A 15219-nucleotide genomic window follows, 5' to 3' on the forward strand; every position below is an offset into this window, starting at 1 on the left:
AACCAAACTTTGCAGCCATAGCTGGCAGCATGAGTCACTCCATAACAGCAAGAGTATAAGCAGGAGTCTCAAAAAATGTAAATGCACCTTTAAAGATAATAAAAACTCAAGGTCATACTTTACTTGTATGATATGCCTTTGTCTTTTATTGAATCCAATGTGTCATAAGTATATGGTTAATGGTAGAAAAACACGTATTTATTTGTACTGTCGTATTTATTACTGTAGTGTTATTTGTGCTGTAGTAAGGCACTTCACAAAACACAGACGGTATATAATTTGTAAAAGAAACATGGGGGAAATGGGGAGAAGGGAGGTAGGGCAGGTATTGGCCAAGGCGAAATAACAACAGTGCACGGGCGGTGCCACACACAACCGCTGGCAGCCAGATCGCCGACAGGACACTTGGCAGGCACGGAGGCAGGCAGGAGACTTGGTGATGGAGCGATGAGATGTGGGACGGCGCTGCATGAGCGCCATCACGAACAGCCTCAAGCAGCCAGGCTGCCGAAATAGTGCCCAAAACAATGAAACTGCAACTTTTTCCTGACCCGCACCCCCCTATCAAAGAGTCTCTTTGTAAACAATGTTTCTGGTCTTGCCTGCTGGCACAAAATAATGTTAATGTTTTTCAATGCCTACATGAGAGCATCCAACATAAAGCTGGCCATGAGAAAAGCACGAAGTTGCCAAATTCAGTCCCACCACTTTTAAAGATTGTCCTTGCGCTTTTTTAATGAACATCGCAAAGCTTAGCTGGATGGGGAATTGAAGCCTTTGAAATTTAAAGACTGTGTCATTTGGGATTATAGGTATGCGAGGGAGAAAGACGTCTTCACCTTTAAGAATTGCCTGTAATGATTGTAGCTTCGATAACATTTGAATGTAATTCTTTCACAATTAACCTTGTGCCATTGCATAGTCTAGGTGGGCCCAAGTTTCTCAATAGCAATACAGGCACCCCAATTTTTAGTAGCAAGTTGTATGGTAGAACACACGGGAGCGGCAGAGAATTCAAGAATTCAACTGGATAGTTGTTGTATCCTAGCCTTCTTCCATCATTGATATATAATGAATGAAAACACACCAAAGCGCAGCAAACTGCAAAACACCAGGTGTTGTTAAGTAATGAACGGGAGGAGGGCTAGGATGGCAGAATTGCAACCTTGCTTCAAGGAAAGATAAGGCCTGATAAACGGGCACATGTCACCCGTGCAGGCGGCAGAGACAGTGGGAGAGTCAGCCAGACATAGTTAAGGCAAAAAGCCCAACCATCTATGACCTCAGCACATGGGCGAATAATGGGGCAGTGTCAACTCGAAGGCAATGAAAGGAAGCAGAGGCGCCTTTGTCTAAATCACAACCACAGAAAGCCAGGAATCATCACTGATTGTGTGTTTAGGGATTCCGAGCTAATTGGAACACGTGCACACAGGGAGGAGAAATACGCCTTGTTCTCCTGCAGCTGAGGGAGCAAACCCAAAAAGGCCAAGGAATTAAATTATTAAATAAGTGGGTCAGCTCAAGGCTGTGTACACAGGGGGGGGGGCTGATTTAAACATCCCTGCACGTCTGAACGTGAGGGGGCCTTTGTTCTGAAATTAATCACACTCCCAGAGCAGAAGGTTGGATGACCACAGTGAGACGAGAATAAGGGTGTTGTGCCTCTCTCAAGGATGCAGGCTCAGCTGAACAGCGAGGCTGCGGGGGTCACCAGAAGTTCGTGTTCGCCTAGTTAAGTCAAAAAGCTCAATTATTCTGTATTGCTATTAAAGTCACGTTAAAGTCGGAATTTAACAACAGGGTAGGCTAAAGTTATTGATATGAAATGTTATTTCCATACTTTAATACTTTATATACAACTCGACCCGAAGCATAACGGGATGAATCACCACCAGGTCGAATATAAAATACATAATAAAAGAGCGATGTTAAACCCAGGGTCGGAGAGAAGGGAGATCCCGGCCGTCTTTGTATCCCCGCAGCGCGGGATAGGAGTGTGTATACGCTCGGGGAAACACCTCCACTTGAGTCAAGCACCACGATGGGAAATGACAGACCTTAGGTTACATATAGAATCATAACTGTGAAATGGTAAGGGACAAATGTTAAAACTTTTACCCATTTCTTTGTGCGTCAGTGAGGGTCGGAGGGAGTGTGCCCCTCCCTCCAGGTGGTGCAACACGGACAAAGATGCCTATGAGACGATTTGTAACGTCTGTGTTTTGGTTCATGAAGAAGGCCAACAAGAGATAATATCGCACCCAGACAGAGAGACGACCTCGAGGCAATTTGTAACACCTGATTGTTTGCTCGTGGATTTTATGGAGGGAATATGACAACGGAATATACCGTGGGTGATGCACACAAGGACATACGGACGTACGGACACACACATGGACACACCTACCTACGGACAGATCCTGACACAGTAAATCAAAAGAAACCCCGCCTTGTGGGCAGGGTCCAAAGGGATTTTTCGGCATAAAAGAAAGGACCCTGAGCATTGGAAACCAGTTCGACCAGTGGGTCGGCTCAGGAGCTCGACCGGGAGGGTCGGCTCAGGAGCTCGACCGGGAGGGTCGACTCAGGAGCGAGCTGCGACCAGCGGGTCGGCTCGACTCATATCCAGCTCGACCGGGAGGGTCGACTCAGGAGCGAGCTGCGACCAGCGGGTCGGCTCGACTCTTCAGCTCGTCTGGGACTCAGCCGAGTTCGATCGGCTCACCGGAGCCGGCTCTCGGGGCTCGACTCAAGTGGCTCCCCATCTCCTCTGCAGGCGGGCAAGACCCGCTTGACAGCTCAACTCGGCCTGCGTGGGTCAACCTCTGCCGAGTCGGAGGTCTCTGCTGCCGCCGGAGAGGATCGGATCGCGGTTTGGCGACGAGGCTCGTGCTCACCCTGGTCGACGACCCAACACTGCACGCTGCGAGCGAGCTGTGGGCGCCACCTACCGACCGGGTTCCGAACGGCGACAGCATATAAACGGGCATCCAAACCAAGTTCACCACGGTGACAGGGGAGCGACTGATACGTATGACGCGCACCGCCCCCTCACCACACGACCACCAGGCGTCTGTTTGACATAAAGAACCGACTCCGAACACTGACTATTCAAGACAACTCTTACCACTCAAAAACACTCGAACCCATAAGCCATCCGTGGCTGTGAAGGCATCACAACGAGACCGAGTGATGGCCATCCATCGTTTATAAGTGTATTCGTAATTTTTATCTTTAATATTTAGTGGGCTGTACTCTTAATCGCATAAATTCCCAACAGATCCATCAATACGAATTGATTCTTGGCACCTCCTTCCGCCGAGCCACGCTCACGTGGGGAGTGGTGGCCCACCAGATCCTTATCAGGTGATCTGGTCCCCAATTAGTAAACTTGGTATAAGATAACGATCTTCGGAAAAGGAGCACCGTCGCAGGCCCTTACTTCGAGCCATTCTGTTGTCAGATAACCTGCCGATGTATCTGTTGAGATTGGTGCCTTTAAGAATAATAACTGTTTTTGATTGTGTTTTTTTTATCGCCGTATAATCTTTCAAGTATCTTTCAGTCATAATCGCCGCACGTACTCGCATCCTCTACAGAATATTCAACTGTCCCGTGACCCAAGGTGCTAACAACGTGATAAGAGTTGCGTATGATCAATAAGGAGTACGGTACTGCGTGAACAATATTGAGTATAATCATTCATTAACGTTAAGGTTTTTCTTAGCATAGTATTTGCATGTTTTAACGACTCTCTCTCCCTAACAACCATTGCGTTATGCGGGATCCATGTGCCGTTGTCAAAGTGAAATCAGACAATCGTTGATGATACTGTATTGATGCCGTGTTGACGTTCCGGGATTGAGAGTTCACATACTATATCATAGTTGAGGTTGAATTAGTAATAAATTGATTAATACAGAAGTGGTTGTGTGATTCTTTCCTGAAATCTATGCATAAGATCTGCTTCTGCGTTGAGATCTGAACTTGGTGACCTTAATAAACACACTAATACATACTCAGTAAATGTTAAAGCGATAACGGGGTGAACCGGGGACCTAAAATATAAGCGAGAATGAGACGAACCTAGACAACGATGCCGAGTTAATCTAAGTTAATCTTGCATACAACATATCAACATTTTGATAACCAACATATACAACATAATGGGGGCTCGGGTCCGGGATTTCTCGCAGACAGTTTGTGCATGAATTCAGGAACGAATCACTGTTGTGTTAATCAAAGTGTTGTGAACTAACGTTGCCTTGTGATTATAAACGGGGGTATACACGCGCTCTGAAGGGACATACCAGAGTAGCAGAGTATAACAAAGACAGCTGGGCTGAGATTATTTGCTCGAGTTGAACTGACGCATCCTGTGATACAATTGTTTATATGTGCTCTGAAGGGGAATTCTAGAGTAACTCCTGCCACTTGAGATGATAGGATTAAGAATAATTTTTGAATGGGTGACGGGGTACGGGGAACTCGTATTAAAACGTACCGACCAATCTGTTACAAAGCAGTACAGTCAGAGAGACATATGGGAAGGGAGCTGTATCGATAACACGAACACACCTCGGGGGAAACTAATTGACTGGATAAAATGTAACAAAGGCGAACACGATGCAAAAACTACAGGAAAGGCAGGACAGGACTCATTCCTTTTCACACAGGCATACAGACAGGGATGGTGGAATAAAGGAAAATTTGGAAAGGAAACAGGAGAGAAATCGTCTCTAATAAACGAGGAAAAATGTCCTCACACCATCGTAAGGGAGGAGAAATCAGGGCTCGCGACGCCAGCGAAACTCACAGACGTGGATCCACAGAATAAATATGGAAGTAACATTAAATCACACTCATTCGAGAGAAGGGATGGAGAGATACATATGCAAACAAAAACATGTGAGATTGACAACTTCACAGATAGAGGGAAGCAAAATGTTAAAGTAAAGTCGACAGGACGTGCTCCACTAAGGGCAGAGGCAAAAACTGAAGGGAAATGGCAACACGAGCGACACGGCATTGGGCGCGCACACAGAAAATGCACACCGATTAATCACGCCCGACACAGAACAGATAAAAGTGACAGATTGCCTTATGATAACTTGTTTGATGATGACGCTGACGGCGATCAACTTTCGGAATACTTATTCAACAGTAAAACCCTTAAATTGATGGACAAGGCTCTAGTCAGAATTCCCGATTTTGACCCCCACAATAAGACTATGGATGTCCACACACATATCGCGACAGTGGAAGAGGAGGCAATGATTAGAGGGTTGATGAGACGGGATGAAAAAGCGAGTTTGTTGAAACGAAGCTTACATAAAGATTCTATTCCATGGGTAAAGTCACTACCACACAAGGTTAGAAATGATTTTAAACAACTGAGCCTGGCAGTGATTCGGAAGTTTGGAGAATATTCGACACTCACTGAGGGGTTTTATGCTGTAAAATCGATGACCCAGGGCATGGACCAAGATCCACGTGACTACCTCGTACAATTTAAAAGAGCGTATTACGCAGGCGATGTGAATCAATACCACGAAGGAGATAAAATGTTCAAAATTATGTTTTTTGAATCCTTGAGCCCAGAGATTACAGAAAGGGTGAGAATGGTTTTGAATCCAGAAACCGCATCCTTACGCCGCATAGAGAGCAAGGCGTACATGGCATGGTTATACAGAGCTAAGAATCATAATTCGGATCCAGAATACAGGGAGAGGGATAAAGAACCCAGCCTCTCAGAGAGGAATAAAAATCACCGAGCAGTCCCACAATGCAGGACGGAGCAAACACGCACGCACACATGGCAAAATAACCCAGAGAGAGGTTGGCACGAGAATGAGAGCGGCACAAAGCCGAACATTCAGAGGAATCGCAGGAGGGGGAGGTTCAGAACAGAACCATACCAACACCCCATGCCACGACACACACGAGGCCAAAGTTGCACACTAAGATGGCGAGATAACCATCCAGCGGGAAGGTACACAGACTGCGGAGGTATGGATGCGAATATGCAGGAGAATCGTAGGAGGGAGAGGTTCAGAGCAGAACCATATCAACACCCCATCCCACGACACACGCAAGGTTCAAATTACGCACAGAGATGGCAAGATAACCACCTAGCGGGAAGGTGTTACACAGACCGCGGAGGTATGGATGCGAACATTCAGAGGAATCGCAGGATGGGAGGTCAAACACAATCGATCCAATTCCGACCAATTCCTCCACCGGCTATACCAGGAGGGAATAGAGGAATAACACAGAATGCGGTCCAAAGACATGATAACCAACCCACAGTGAGCGCGAGCGAGCGGCCAACACGCGCCCCACCCGCCGAGGTATTAAACCCGAAGCTCAATGAGAAATACAGGCAGGCTGCAAGTGACAGGGCGGGCAAAAACGTGGACAGTACTCCCGTAAATGACGCGCGGATCGAATACAAGGACAGGGTTGCATTGAAGCGTGATCGGACAGTACAAAAACCGACAGCAGGGACACGCCCTGAGGAGCGCAGGCATGAGCCTTTGAATGAAAAATATCCAAGGGAAACCAAAATTTATGTGGATCGGAGTGCTAAAATGGAGACGAATGTCCATGACGTATCGGGAATGGTGTTGGAATCCAACACACTCGTAAAAACAAAGAGGGCAACATTACGAGGGACAGAATTAAATCGACACACTGACTCGGCAAATGTGCATGTAATCGCAGAGAGAGCGAATGCCAGTGATGACGGAGTACAGAAGTTGGTTGTGTGCGCGAATTCTGATTATGTGCAGCACAATTTTACACCACACACTCCCACGACGCGAGAGAGTGAGAGGGGAAATTACAAAAACGAACCGGAAAACCGTGATCGAATGATCAAAGTGATAAGTGGTAAACCAGACACTCGGAACTTGGTAAAAAGATTGCAAGGATGTAACAGGAGGAAATTAACGCAAAAATGCGTTCGAAACCGCTACCTAGCGTTTCCCAGGATTTAACAAAAACAAAAAAAATTAATATCCGTCGGAGTTATGAGGGATGAGAACCATGTAACTGGTGATACCAATGTTTAACGTTGTGTTTTATTTCTTTTGCTTATTTCAAATGTAACCATGTTACGATTGTGATACCTATGCGCGCGTCGTAAGAAATAACCGCCGAGAGTGAGGGCGGCTTATAGATTCATAACACAAAAAAAGGGGCATTTACTTGGTTTGAAAATTCGCCAGTGGCCAAATCGACCCCTGATAATATTCAAACGGGCGGATTGTTGTGTCTATCCTTTTTTTAATTAAGAACAATTAAAAAAAAATATAATAATTTTTTTAATCTATATATATACCTTTTTTTAAATTAATTAATGAAAACAACTCACTTCTCCTCACAAGAACACCAGGAATCCATGAAACATGGAGGGCGGTTAAAATGTTGAGAGTTCGGTCACAAAGAGGTCATGGACATCCAAATGGACAAAAGATGTATGGACTAGCCTCCCAAGACATCTGGAGATATACAGATAAGGGCAGAATAAATAACGGTTGAAACTTCGCGTTTTCTTAACGTTTTCCTTACCGAAAAGTAGAAACTTAACAAAGATAATTAACCAACAAACAATAATTTTATTATTATATGTTTCCTACCTACACGACCTTCCAAAAAAAAATAAAAATAAAAACTAAAGAGTACGAATTCCAGAAAGCTTAAGTGGAAACATAATAACGCTTAACCTTAGGACATAAAAAATTAACTCAGAATAAACACCAATCTCTGGGGAACTAAACTAATGGGCATATCACACTACGATAATATGTAACATGTTTTCCAGGAAATGGCAGCCCTCCTGCTCACGCTCCTGCTAACGTAAATGTGTGGTCTGTCAAACCTAAGCTCTAAGGAAACTTGCAAGTTAAGCTAAGTAAACCCAAAGAAAGAACCGGAACAGTGGCCATGATAGCTAATGCCCAGTGGTTGATTAGCACCCCTCTAGATACGGCAATTGTTTCCACCGATCAACACTCCATAACCATGGAAGTTCCGATTCCAAGCCACGTCGCACTGGTCACAATACCAAGAGGAACATTCGTACACATAGGGGACAAGGTATTATATAACCTAGACAAAAGCCTACACCAAGCGGAGGTAGAAATAGTAGACACATTCCGAGGCCACAAGTTTGAGATAAGCAGCACTCTGTCCAACTTGTTGAACAGTAAAGAATTCCATATGGTGAAACTATCCCTCAGCGAATCAGAGATTAACATAACAGATCTTACTTGGGCGACCGAAGAGGCTGGATATCAGCGAAATCAACAGATGGGGATGGGAATCACAGGGGCAACAGGGATGATCGTACTAGTCCTGGCTATTCTAACCTTAACATACCATGTGGCCAAAATGAATACCGAACTTAAAAGACTAATCGCAGGCACAAGCCACCTACCATTCAAGTCCAGGAGCAGGGATAGAGCCAAGGCCTGATGATGCCACCCAAGAATAACCGTAGAAACTATCTTTTTAACGATATCTCCTATAACACATAGTCAATAGAATAATTTCTCCCTCCCTTATCGTTTTACCTTCCTTTAGAATATATATTTTTTTCCTCTCTCTTGTCACATATAACCATGTTAAGTTGTGACACGTACGCGCGCGTTGTAAGGAAATAGCAGCAAAACTTGAGGACAATCGATGGTTCATGATGGAAGAAGGGTATACATATTTTTTTTAAAAATAACCCGTGGCCATTTGACCACTGGTCATTTTTAAAAGGGCGGAATGTTGTATCCTAGCCTTCTTCCATCATTGATATATAATGAATGAAAACACACCAAAGCGCAGCAAACTGCAAAACACCAGGTGTTGTTAAGTAATGAACGGGAGGAGGGCTAGGATGGCAGAATTGCAACCTTGCTTCAAGGAAAGATAAGGCCTGATAAACGGGCACATGTCACCCGTGCAGGCGGCAGAGACAGTGGGAGAGTCAGCCAGACATAGTTAAGGCAAAAAGCCCAACCATCTATGACCTCAGCACATGGGCGAATAATGGGGCAGTGTCAACTCGAAGGCAATGAAAGGAAGCAGAGGCGCCTTTGTCTAAATCACAACCACAGAAAGCCAGGAATCATCACTGATTGTGTGTTTAGGGATTCCGAGCTAATTGGAACACGTGCACACAGGGAGGAGAAATACGCCTTGTTCTCCTGCAGCTGAGGGAGCAAACCCAAAAAGGCCAAGGAATTAAATTATTAAATAAGTGGGTCAGCTCAAGGCTGTGTACACAGGGGGGGGGGGGCTGATTTAAACAACCCTGCACGTCTGAACGTGAGGGGGCCTTTGTTCTGAAATTAATCACACTCCCAGAGCAGAAGGTTGGATGACCACAGTGAGACGAGAATAAGGGTGTTGTGCCTCTCTCAAGGATGCAGGCTCAGCTGAACAGCGAGGCTGCGGGGGTCACCAGAAGTTTGTGTTCGCCTAGTTAAGTCAAAAAGCTCAATTATTCTGTATTGCTATTAAAGTCACGTTAAAGTCGGAATTTAACAACAGGGTAGGCTAAAGTTATTGATATGAAATGTTATTTCCATACTTTAATACTTTATATACAACTCGACCCGAAGCATAACGGGATGAATCACCACCAGGTCGAATATAAAATACATAATAAAAGAGCGATGTTAAACCCAGGGTCGGAGAGAAGGGAGATCCCGGCCGTCTTTGTATCCCCGCAGCGCGGGATAGGAGTGTGTATACGCTCGGGGAAACACCTCCACTTGAGTCAAGCACCACGATGGGAAATGACAGACCTTAGGTTACATATAGAATCATAACTGTGAAATGGTAAGGGACAAATGTTAAAACTTTTACCCATTTCTTTGTGCGTCAGTGAGGGTCGGAGGGAGTGTGCCCCTCCCTCCAGGTGGTGCAACACGGACAAAGATGCCTATGAGACGATTTGTAACGTCTGTGTTTTGGTTCATGAAGAAGGCCAACAAGAGATAATATCGCACCCAGACAGAGAGACGACCTCGAGGCAATTTGTAACACCTGATTGTTTGCTCGTGGATTTTATGGAGGGAATATGACAACGGAATATACCGTGGGTGATGCACACAAGGACATACGGACGTACGGACACACACATGGACACACCTACCTACGGACAGATCCTGACACAGTAAATCAAAAGAAACCCCGCCTTGTGGGCAGGGTCCAAAGGGATTTTTCGGCATAAAAGAAAGGACCCTGAGCATTGGAAACCAGTTCGACCAGCGGGTCGGCTCAGGAGCTCGACCGGGAGGGTCGGCTCAGGAGCTCGACCGGGAGGGTCGACTCAGGAGCGAGCTGCGACCAGCGGGTCGGCTCGACTCATATCCAGCTCGACCGGGAGGGTCGACTCAGGAGCGAGCTGCGACCAGCGGGTCGGCTCGACTCTTCAGCTCGTCTGGGACTCAGCCGAGTTCGATCGGCTCACCGGAGCCGGCTCTCGGGGCTCGACTCAAGCGGCTCCCCATCTCCTCTGCAGGCGGGCAAGACCCGCTTGACAGCTCAACTCGGCCTGCGTGGGTCAACCTCTGCCGAGTCGGAGGTCTCTGCTGCCGCCGGAGAGGATCGGATCGCGGTTTGGCGACGAGGCTCGTGCTCACCCTGGTCGACGACCCAACACTGCACGCTGCGAGCGAGCTGTGGGCGCCACCTACCGACCGGGTTCCGAACGGCGACAGCATATAAACGGGCATCCAAACCAAGTTCACCACGGTGACAGGGGAGCGACTGATACGTATGACGCGCACCGCCCCCTCACCACACGACCACCAGGCGTCTGTTTGACATAAAGAACCGACTCCGAACACTGACTATTCAAGACAACTCTTACCACTCAAAAACACTCGAACCCATAAGCCATCCGTGGCTGTGAAGGCATCACAACGAGACCGAGTGATGGCCATCCATCGTTTATAAGTATATTCGTAATTTTTATCTTTAATATTTAGTGGGCTGTACTCTTAATCGCATAAATTCCCAACAGATCCATCAATACGAATTGATTCTTGGCACCTCCTTCCGCCGAGCCACGCTCACGTGGGGAGTGGTGGCCCACCAGATCCTTATCAGGTGATCTGGTCCCCAATTAGTAAACTTGGTATAAGATAACGATCTTCGGAAAAGGAGCACCGTCGCAGGCCCTTACTCCGAGCCATTCTGTTGTCAGATAACCTGCCGATGTATCTGTTGAGATTGGTGCCTTTAAGAATAATAACTGTTTTTGATTGTGTTTTTTTTATCGCCGTATAATCTTTCAAGTATCTTTCAGTCATAATCGCCGCACGTACTCGCATCCTCTACAGAATATTCAACTGTCCCGTGACCCAAGGTGCTAACAACGTGATAAGAGTTGCGTATGATCAATAAGGAGTACGGTACTGCGTGAACAATATTGAGTATAATCATTCATTAACGTTAAGGTTTTTCTTAGCATAGTATTTGCATGTTTTAACGACTCTCTCTCCCTAACAACCATTGCGTTATGCGGGATCCATGTGCCGTTGTCAAAGTGAAATCAGACAATCGTTGATGATACTGTATTGATGCCGTGTTGACGTTCCGGGATTGAGAGTTCACATACTATATCATAGTTGAGGTTGAATTAGTAATAAATTGATTAATACAAAAGTGGTTGTGTGATTCTTTCCTGAAATCTATGCATAAGATCTGCTTCTGCGTTGAGATCTGAACTTGGTGACCTTAATAAACACACTAATACATACTCAGTAAATGTTAAAGCGATAACGGGGTGAACCGGGGACCTAAAATATAAGCGAGAATGAGACGAACCTAGACAACGATGCCGAGTTAATCTAAGTTAATCTTGCATACTTACACCACACCTGCATAACTGCATACGATTAATTGCCTTATTCCGATCGATAACCCACCCTCGTCACCGAGGCGGGGTCTGGTTATCATAACGACTTGCATTATCATAATTACACCCACTCGCATAATTACTACGATTACCTCTCGAATTGGCATAATTAAATGTGCATAATTACATAAATTAACATATTTCCGGATAATTACACATTTGGCCAAATTTCATTTGATTATTATTATTTTCACTGAATATTCATAACCCACATATACAACATAATAATTTCACCCACGCACGCATACAACATAACAAATTTTGATAACCAACATATACAACATAGTGAACAATCTTAATTTGAAGCTTTCGTGACTGCAGGGATCCATACTCTTTGGTTCTTTCAGTAAAGTTACGTAGATAGAAAAATAACTAATAGATCACGACGTTTCGATTGCAACACAAGCAATCGTCTTCAGGTGAAACAATACAGCAGGAAGACTGTTGAGGCAGGAAGGAATGTAGCGAGAGAGCTACTGTAACCAAAGGTTTTTACGGTTTGAGGTGGGTACAACCAAAGGGTAACGGGCGAGAGGGTGGGGGTGAAATTCGCAGAGGGTAAAAAGTGATAGAGAGAAAAAGAAAAAAGATAAAACTTAGCAAATTTAGAAATGTAATGCAACTCAGAGCATCGGCCTACAGGTAAAGTGTTAACTGTTGTGTTGGCCGACTACTCTGAAAAATCTAACAGCAGTGCATACTGACTGTGGTGGAACCTGCTATGATTACAGCAGTGCATACTGTGGTGGTACCTGCTTTTCCTGTAGCAGTGCATACTGTGGTGGTACCTGCTGATTACAGTGGTGCATACCGACTATGGTGGTATTTTCTATGATTACAACAGTGCATACTGACTGTGGTGGTACCTGCTATGATTACAGCAGTGCATACCGACTGTGGTGGTACCTGATATCACTACAGTAGTACATGCTGACTCTAGAGCAGTATTTATCGACTGTATAACACAAAGTACTCACCTGACAGAGTGGCGTGGTGAGGCCTATTCCCGTGCAGAGCCTCTGGCCCCGTCTAGATTGTCCAGCCGGCCGAAGTGGCACCTTGGCAGGCTGGGGCTGGGCTGCTACCCCTGAAACCCCCCCCAGCCACGATCTCCCTGGCCGCTCTGCGGTAATATCTACGGCCTATAGTGGTAGCATCTAGCGACTGTATAGTAGTAATAACTGCACGCATCGGGGTGGGGGGACATCACACAGTGAAGAATTAGCATCAGCTTTTAATGTACTTTTATAGCATTTTTAACGCAAAAGAAAATGTCCCCCTCACTCCCACCGAAGGCGTGCGACTTGGCATGGGCCATCCCCCACACCAAAGGCACTTGAGTTGGTATGGTCGTGCAAGCGTCATAAATAGATTCATCAAAGGAAAGCAAGCAAAAATTGCACTAAATCGCTAATTAAACAAATTTTAAGTTAACGGATGTGAAAAATGGATAGCGCGTGCTCACCGCTGGGCGTACAGCATGGTACCTGGCTATTTTTTTTTTACATAACCCCACTATTGGAGAGCCAAGTGCGCGACCACACACCAACCCACAACAAAAACCCACACACAATTTTTGACTTATATATATAGACTAGCGGGAAGTACCCGGCATTGCCCGGGTCAAAAACATATTTCAAAACTACTCTTAAAAATCTAACAGCAGTGCGTACTGACTGGTGGTACCTGCTATGATTACAGCAGTGCATCCTGTGATGGTACCTGCTATGATTACAGCAGTGCATACTGTGGTGGTACCTGCTTTCACTGCAGCAGTGCATACTATGGTGGTACCTGCTATGATTACAGCAGTGCATACTGACTGTGGTGGTACCTGCTATCACTACAGTAGTACATGATGACTCTATAGCAGTATTGCAGTATATATCAACTATATATACTGCCCCCCAACTACATAGTATGTGGTTGTGTGGGAGCGCCACAGGCGCCCCCGCACAACCACAGCCTGCAGCGTCCACGAATAACCACAGCCTGCGGCTGCCCCGAACAACCACAGCGTGCGGCACCCCCCAACAACCACAGCGTGCGGCGGCCCCCAACAGACTGGTCAAATAAATCCTCACGATCCACTAGCACAGCATGCGGTGGGCCTTCATCCAGCAGTGGATTTAAGCACCAAAAAACCTTGAGTACTAATGTAATGTACAGAGCACGGCTCTCCCTCAGGGCAGCAGCGGAGCGAGCAAGGCTCTGTCTCAGGGCAGCAGTGGAGAGCGCGGCTTTTCCTCAAGCCAGCAGTGGAGAGCACGGGGGTTCCTCAGGGCAGCAGTGAACGGAGCACGGCTCTGCCTCATTCTGACTCACCCGTCTCCTCTGAGCTGCATGCGATTGTGTGTGAGTGAGTGTGAGTGAGCTGTGTGTATGAGTGAGCCGTGTGTGACTGGATCGAGCGTCAGCTTCCTCACTCTGACCGTCAGCTTTCCTTGGCTGCGTCTCCGGCGCTCTGGCCATCATGTTGCTGCTTCTCGGGCCTCCGAGGTGCGGGGCGCACCACAACAGGAAGTGGCCAGCTCGCGGTCACATGACGCACTTTAACCAATCCGGGGGCGTTAATCACAGTCACAGAAGGACAGATCTGGGCTATTATATATGTGTATTCTATAGCACAAAGTACTCACCTAACCAAGTGGTGTGGTGACGCCTATTCCCGTGCAGAGCTCCCGGCCTCACCTAGATTGCCCAGCCGGCCGAGGTGGCAGCTTGGCAGGATGGGGGCTGGGTCACTTTCCCCCTCCCCACCATTCCCCCGCCCGCGCTACAATAATACTATCTAAGCCCTATGATATTAGTATCTTCCGACCCTATAGTAGTAAGTGCACACATTGGGGTGGGGGGGGGGGAGAAGAGGACATGACACTTTGATGAATTTCCCTCAGCGTTGAGTGTATTTTTTTTGCATTTTGAACGCGAGTGAGAAATCCCCCTCCCCCCCTTCACAGGTGACACGTGTGCATTGCTAGGGGCAACCCCCGGGCAGCTTTAGCGGCGTGAGTAAATAATGAAATAATGAGACATATCACTAAATTGTTAATTTAACTACTTTAACGTTGACGGATGGGAAAAGGGAATAGCACTGGCTCACCACGGGGCTTGCGGCGTGGTACCCGGTTATTTTTTTTAAACCTAAGCCCTATGGTTCATGAGCCAAATCCTTCACAATTTGCGTGCACACGGACACAGAGACAGATAGACAGACAAAAAAATGACGTTTAAAGGTAAGACTTGTGGAAAGTACCCGACGTTGACCGGGCGAAAAATATATTTCAAAACAT

At 46.3% G+C, this 15219-nt stretch overlaps 1 long non-coding RNA gene across 1 annotated transcript; it reads left to right on the forward strand.

Moving 5' to 3' along the window:
* Positions 1–779: 779 nt before the first annotated feature.
* On the forward strand, positions 780–7550 carry LOC144719521 (uncharacterized). Its single transcript, XR_013585607.1, has 2 exons — positions 780–6012; positions 6166–7550. It is a non-coding gene; the product is annotated as an uncharacterized LOC144719521 (long non-coding RNA).
* The last annotated feature ends 7669 nt before the right edge of the window (positions 7551–15219 follow it).

The sequence above is a fragment of the Lampetra planeri genome, chromosome 6 (assembly GCF_965212315.1).
Source record: "Lampetra planeri chromosome 6, kcLamPlan1.2.h2, whole genome shotgun sequence".
Classification (NCBI taxonomy): domain Eukaryota; kingdom Metazoa; phylum Chordata; class Hyperoartia; order Petromyzontiformes; family Petromyzontidae; genus Lampetra; species Lampetra planeri.